Here is a 6,380-nt window from a genome sequence, read left to right as displayed (position 1 = left end):
CTATAATCAGTAATATTGTAATAACTCTGTATGGTGACAGATGGTGAGCAGAGTTATCATGGGGATCACTTCCTAGTGTATAAAAATATCAAGTCCAGGGGTGCCTGGGTGGTTCAGTTGGTTAAGTGCCTGTCCTCAGCTCAGGTCACGATCCCAGGGTCCTGGGATCGAGTCCCACGTCGGACTCCCTGCTCAATGGGGAGCCTGCTTCTCAGTCTCCCTCTTCTACCTCCCTCCCCCGCTTGTGCTCTCTCTCTCTCTCTCTGTCAAATAAATAAATAAAATATTTTTTAAAAAGTCAAGTCCCTATAATATACAACGGAAACTAATAGGACATTGTATATCAATTATACTTCAGTTAAAAAACAGCAGCAGGTGCAACAGCCGCAGAGCAAGGCTGTGAGCGTTCCACTGAAGGAATGCTGGGCGGCACCCTCTCATCCGGGGCTGCGGGAGGCAGGGTCAGCCTCTCCCCATCAGGCTGCCTGAGCAGATTCTGGCCAGAAGGCATTTCCAGGAAGGCATGGAGGAGTTGGGGCCAGAAGACCAGAACCTAGAAGACTGTGCTCTGAGTAGAGTCAGGCCAAGAGTGAGGGAGGGGAGGGTAAGGAGAGGTGAATGGGGGTGAAGGAGTGTCTCGGGAACTTCTCGCTCATGTCAGATGATGTCTGTCACCAACAAATGGCAAGTCTGGTGACACAGCAAAGGCTGTATAGGGTTAGAAGGTAACTAAAGGTATATTTGACAATGATTGGGGATTCCAAGAGAGATTCCAAGGAGATTGGAGATTTATATATGACTTCACTTTTTGTTATCTTTATGGGGTGTTCTAGGGAGTTCTGTCCTGACTCCCTACATTCTAACATGAATCTCTAAGGATTTTTAAGTGATTCCTCAAATATCTCATTATCCACTAGGAACATAGCAACTTACTTCAATAACCTCTTACCCCAGAATTCTCAGTCAGAAACTCTTTTTAATGTCTAATTTAATTCCCTTCTATAGTATATGTCTCTCTCTCTCTCTCTCTCTCTTTCTCTCTTTTCTTTCTTTTTTAGAGTGGGAGTGAGGGGCAGAGGAAGAGGGAGACATTTAAGCAGGCTCCATGTCCAGTGCAGAGCCTGATGCAAGGATGGATCTCACGACCCTGAGATCATGACCTGAGCTGAAATCAAAATCAGACACTTAACCAGTTGAGCCATCCAGGTGCCCCTAGTATGTCTCTTTTTTAAATCCCACCCTGCAACTGCATTTAGTCCTTATGAAACTTCACTCCCACCTCCTTCCTTTCCATGTAATCCAAAGGTATGAAAAGATGGAAGTAGCAAATTAGTAGGAAATAAATCTGTCCAGGGGAAAATGGCAATAATTAAGAAAAGAGGTATGAGGCGCCTGGATGGCTCAGTTAGTTAAGTGTCCAGCTCTTGGTTTTGGCTCAGGTGCTGATCTCAGGGCGCTGGGATCGAGGTTTCATCTGGCTCCACGCTCAGCACACAGAGCCTGCTTGTCCCTCTTCCTCCCCCTGCTCACGTGTGTGCAGTCTCTCAAATAAATAAGTAAAATCTTTAAAAAAAAAAAAAAAAGAAAGAAAGAAAAAGAAAAGAAAAGAAAGGAGGCTGTTTCAAGTCCCCTACACACCTGCCATTACATACAAACAACTGTGATCCTCCCAACTGAATCTTTAGTACTGAAAAGTACTAACTTTTTTAAAAAACAGTTTGGTATTTCAGGCCTCCCCTTCTCCATTCAGTGCCCCTCCTCTTAGGTTTTAAGGTTTGATTGTCCTTGCCAAGTCCTCCCCATCACATCCACAGTACTACATAGCTTATAAATCTGACACTTTTGAGAACTTGGTCTTTATAGGTATGTGAAATCATCTCACACTGTCCAGTTTGCTAAGCCCTAGAGAGCACTGAGGACTTCAAAATAATAGAAGATTTGAGGTCCATGCTAAAACCCATTCATTAGGTGGGCTTCTATAATGGAGCTGAGGTTCTTAATCATCCATGCAAAATTCCAAGTGTCTTTCAGAGAGGCTGTCAGGTGATGGGACCTGGCTGCAAGGTGGGAACAAGAATGATTTAGACAAGGGACAAGTTCTGGAGGAAATAGAAGCCCAGAGCAAATGTGTCTGTCTTTCAGGAATTAGTCTAGGCAAAGATGTGTGTCCTAACAAGGATCTAAGAGCCGACTGGGAGATATATGGCAAAGTCAAGCCGAGTAGCAGAAATTGGGTCCATAAGAGGCATGGTCAGTTCTCAGAGGCAGCCTCGCTAGTAAGAGCTAAAGGGCTCTCTGTGTGCCTACCTCCCCACTGGGAATGTACCTCACACTTACCCCTATTCCTTTGCCAAAATTTTAGTCATGCTAGGATCTTAATTTAGATGTAACTTACTTGCATAGCCTTCCTGAGCCTGGGAAATTTAGACTTGATTAGGGAGGAGTTGGCGGACAGTCAGTGCTCCTAAGCAGAGTATGACATAATGAGATTTGCCAATTGTGTCCATCATCCTGCCTGCAGTGTGAATGATAGACCAGAAGGGGTCAGAATGGAGTCTTCTGTAGGCAATGTTAAATCTAGCCATCAAAATGGACCCCTCCCTCTATTTCCGCAAAAATATAGAAACAAGAACTTGGTGGACTTGAACCATTGATGAAAATTCTGTGTGGACTATCAATAACTGCGTAATGGCGCTAGGAAATGATCATGGTTAGATTCCCTAGGAGACAGACACTGAGGCCAACTTGCGTGCAAGACATTTCTGGAGGTGTACTCAGTGGACAATACCTGTGGAGGAATGAATGATGCATTGTAATTGTCCATCTGTGTGATTGTCTCCTTTCCTAGACTACATCCTCTGTGTGGCCAAGGAATGTGTCTGCTGTGTTGGTCATCGTATCCCTAGTGCTTGTATAGTCCAGTGACTGGAACATAATAGACACCCCCAAATGTTTGTTAAATAAATGAATAAAAATTAGTAAATAAAAAAAGCCCTGCTAAGGAGGTAACAATAAAAAGAAGAGGGAATTTTTGATATATATTTAGGGGACAAAATGAACAGGTCTTGGTGGCTGATTGACTAATTAAACATAAGAATGAGAGTGAGGAAGAGTCTAGAATAACTCCCACATTTCTGCATTTATATGTAGGCAGAAGATAGTGCTCTTTCGGGAGAGAGAGAATGCAGAATGGAGTTTAAGTTGGAGTAGAAAGGGAAATAGAAACAGCTCAAGTTTGAGGTATCTATTCAGTATCCAAGTGCAAACGTCCAGCAGGCAGGTGAAAATGGGATTTGGAGCTCAAACAGTAAGTCTGGACTTGGCAGTCATCGGTGTCTCAGCCAGGATACTCCTTATCAATTTATTTCCTGCCAAGAACATCCTGTAGACCCCTGCGGAATCTTTTTTTTTCCATTTTGTCACATGTTACCCCTTTCCACAACTCAGCGTGTGCTTATATTAGTTTGTTGGAGCTGCCGTAACAGCAAGAATTTATTTCTCAAAACTAGGGGTCAGAGTTAAAAGATCAAGATGTCAACAAGTTTAGTTTCTTCTGAGGATTCTCTCCTTGGCTTGCAGATGCCTCCTTCTTCCTGGGCCCTTACATGGTGCTTTCTCTGTGCGCACAGGACCTCTGGTGTGTCTCTGTGTGCCTGGATTGCCCCTATTTTAAGGTCACCAGTCAGATTAGATTAAGGCCCACTCTCATGGCCTTGTATTAACTTAATTACCTTTTTAAAAGCCTTGTCTCCAAATATAGTCACATTCTGAGGTGCTCTGGGTTAGGACTTCAAAATAAGAATTTTGCAGATGGACCAAGGTTAGCCCGTGAGAGGGCTGTATTTCTTCTCATCCTCCTTCCACAGCGCTGCCCCGGAGGCTGCCAGCCCACACCCTCCGTCAGAGAGCACCAATGTCCAGAGGAGCCTTCCCCTCACATTTCCAAGATTCAGTCTTCAACACGTTACGGAGACAGATGAGAGAGGGGCTAATTCTGCCAGGGATGCGGGTGAGGTGGTGGGAAGACTTGTGGGATAAATAAGAGGTCACTGGTTACGAAAGGGAGAGACATTCTAGGCTAAGCGGAGATACCGTGATGTTAAACTTCAGAGGGAGTCTGGAGACACTTGGATGTGGCAGTTGTGGAGGCTGGATATGGGGCAGGGTAAGAGCCGAAGCAAGAGGGGTTGGCTGAGGTCACGTTTTAAAGCGCTTTCTTCTTGGCATAGAATCAGCCAGTGCTTTATGTGAAGAGACATAGACAGGGAATTAGAGGCTGCTCTGATCACTCAGGCAGGAAACAATGCAATTACTTGTAAAAGGCTGGAGGGTTGAGGATGATGTTGAGGCAAATAGCTGGTGGGGGTGGGGGCCAGAGTGGCGACTAAAATACAAAGAGGAAAATATGGGGGAAAGGAAAAGAGAAGGAAAAAACAGGAAGCATCGTGGTCAGTTCTGAATACTGAATTCTCATATCCCAGCTGGTATTCTGTCTAGTTAATCCTCCCTCAAGAAGGCAGAGTCCCCGCCCGCATTGGCGAGCACTTCTCTGTGAACTAGAGGATGGCCTGGCAGAGGAGGTTCTGGAAACCAGGGAGTCCGTTCATATAGAGGCACAGCTATATGCCTGTGATGAAGGTGGCAAAGGGTTCCAAGAGGAGCTGAGAAGCTGGCTGAGATCAGCCTCACTGGGCTGACCGGGCTGGGCACTGACAGGTCTGGTTCTGACTCGTCATCGAGCCCCATCAACTCAGGACCGGGCCTACAGATCAGGACTAGTGACCTACATCCAACCACACTGAGGACATAGTGGTGGCTGTCAGGGGCTCAAGTTTCCTCTCTCAGGATGCAGGGCCAGTAAAGCAGAAGGATCAGACACTTAACAGAGGAGAAAAGCAGGCTGTCACTGTGTTTGGTCACTGTCCTCATGGTGAGTTTATGGCAGTGATCAAGGCCAGAGATTAAATGTAGGGAAGATGGAAGAGCCAAGCAAATGATTTTATTCCAACTGTAGGCTAAGGTGCACCAAGCCATTTTTTTTCTTTTCATTGAGTAAGGCCTGCTCTGAGTGAGGATGGCCATAGTTGGCCACTGTCTGTCAGTCAAATCTGTGATTATCTCCAAAGGGAGTTTAATCTTTCTTTATGAAACTTCTGGTCACAAGAACACGAGGGTTTCCCCTCATCCATCCTAATGGGCTCAGGGAGCCAGCTGTGGGCTTTGCTGCCTCTGGGACCCGAGGAGTTAGGCTCTCCAACTAAGACCGGGGATGGACAATTAGAGTGGAGAGGCCAGTGCCCATGAACAAGCTGGCAACTGAAGAGAGATTGGTGTGGGCCTGAACCAGGCGCGGGCAAGTAAGTGCCTGCCGGGTGGGACTGGAGGGCTCAGGCCAAGCTCACTGCAGAGATGGGAGGGCAACGGCCATGCTGGGCACAGCCCGAGGACTTTACGCTACAGCCGTGACCTCCCACTGCCTCCTCACCTACTCGCTATAATTCCTTAGGCTTCCTTAGTCTTGAATGTGCACTTCATTGTGAAAATAATGTAAGAATGCTCCAGAAAACTGAGAAAACAATTTTCCACAATGCCGTGCCCCCACCCCCAAAGTTAGTTGTGGTACCATCAGAGTTTTCCCTCCATTGGACCTTATCCATCTAAGTTCACCATCTTAACGCTAGGGCTTGAAGCATTCATGAATAAAATCAACCAGGGCTCCTTTAGCTGAAGATTTGGTTCCAAGATGCCAGGCACAAGAAGTTTCTGAAAGAGCATTCTCACTTGGGGAAGGAGGCTGAGTCGGGCAGTATTGTTTCTGAGGATTTAAGAGGATGGCTCAGCCGAAGTTCACCTCCTTTGGGGAATGGTTCAAAGATGGTTATGGGATATGGGAGGAATTAACCTTTGGGATGAGGAGCCATTGTTTGCCACCTTACTAAGGGATGGGGGAGGACCAGTCAGGGGCCAAGGTCATGTGGAAGACAGGTAGAGAGGAACATTCATCCAATGGAGACAGAGACTTACAAATGCTTCCTGGAAAATTCTGTCTTTGAGTGTCTCTTGCAGGAACCAAATGCAAACCCGGATCTTCTGACTCCTGGCCAGAGTTCTTCCCATGTCTCACAGATGCCCCAACCTTACCCACTTTGGTAGATGAGTGAGAAAGAAACATGGGTGTTCTGGGCCCACCCAGGGAAGGAGAGATTGAGATCATTAAAGGCCTGGACAGCAATAGCCAAAAAAAAAAAAAAAAAAAAAAAAGGAAGATTTTACCACTTTGCCCCGGGGATGTGATGCATCTCCAGCTGGCCCAGGGCCTGCAGGAACCGTGTAGTAACCGTGTTCTGTGAATTGCTGGCCTATAGCTATAGGAAGTGGAT

This window comes from Martes martes, assembly GCF_963455335.1.
Source record: "Martes martes genome assembly, chromosome: 10".
Taxonomy (NCBI): domain Eukaryota; kingdom Metazoa; phylum Chordata; class Mammalia; order Carnivora; family Mustelidae; genus Martes; species Martes martes.
The sequence above is the reverse complement of the archived record's forward strand: the minus strand, read 5'-3'. Positions refer to the sequence as shown.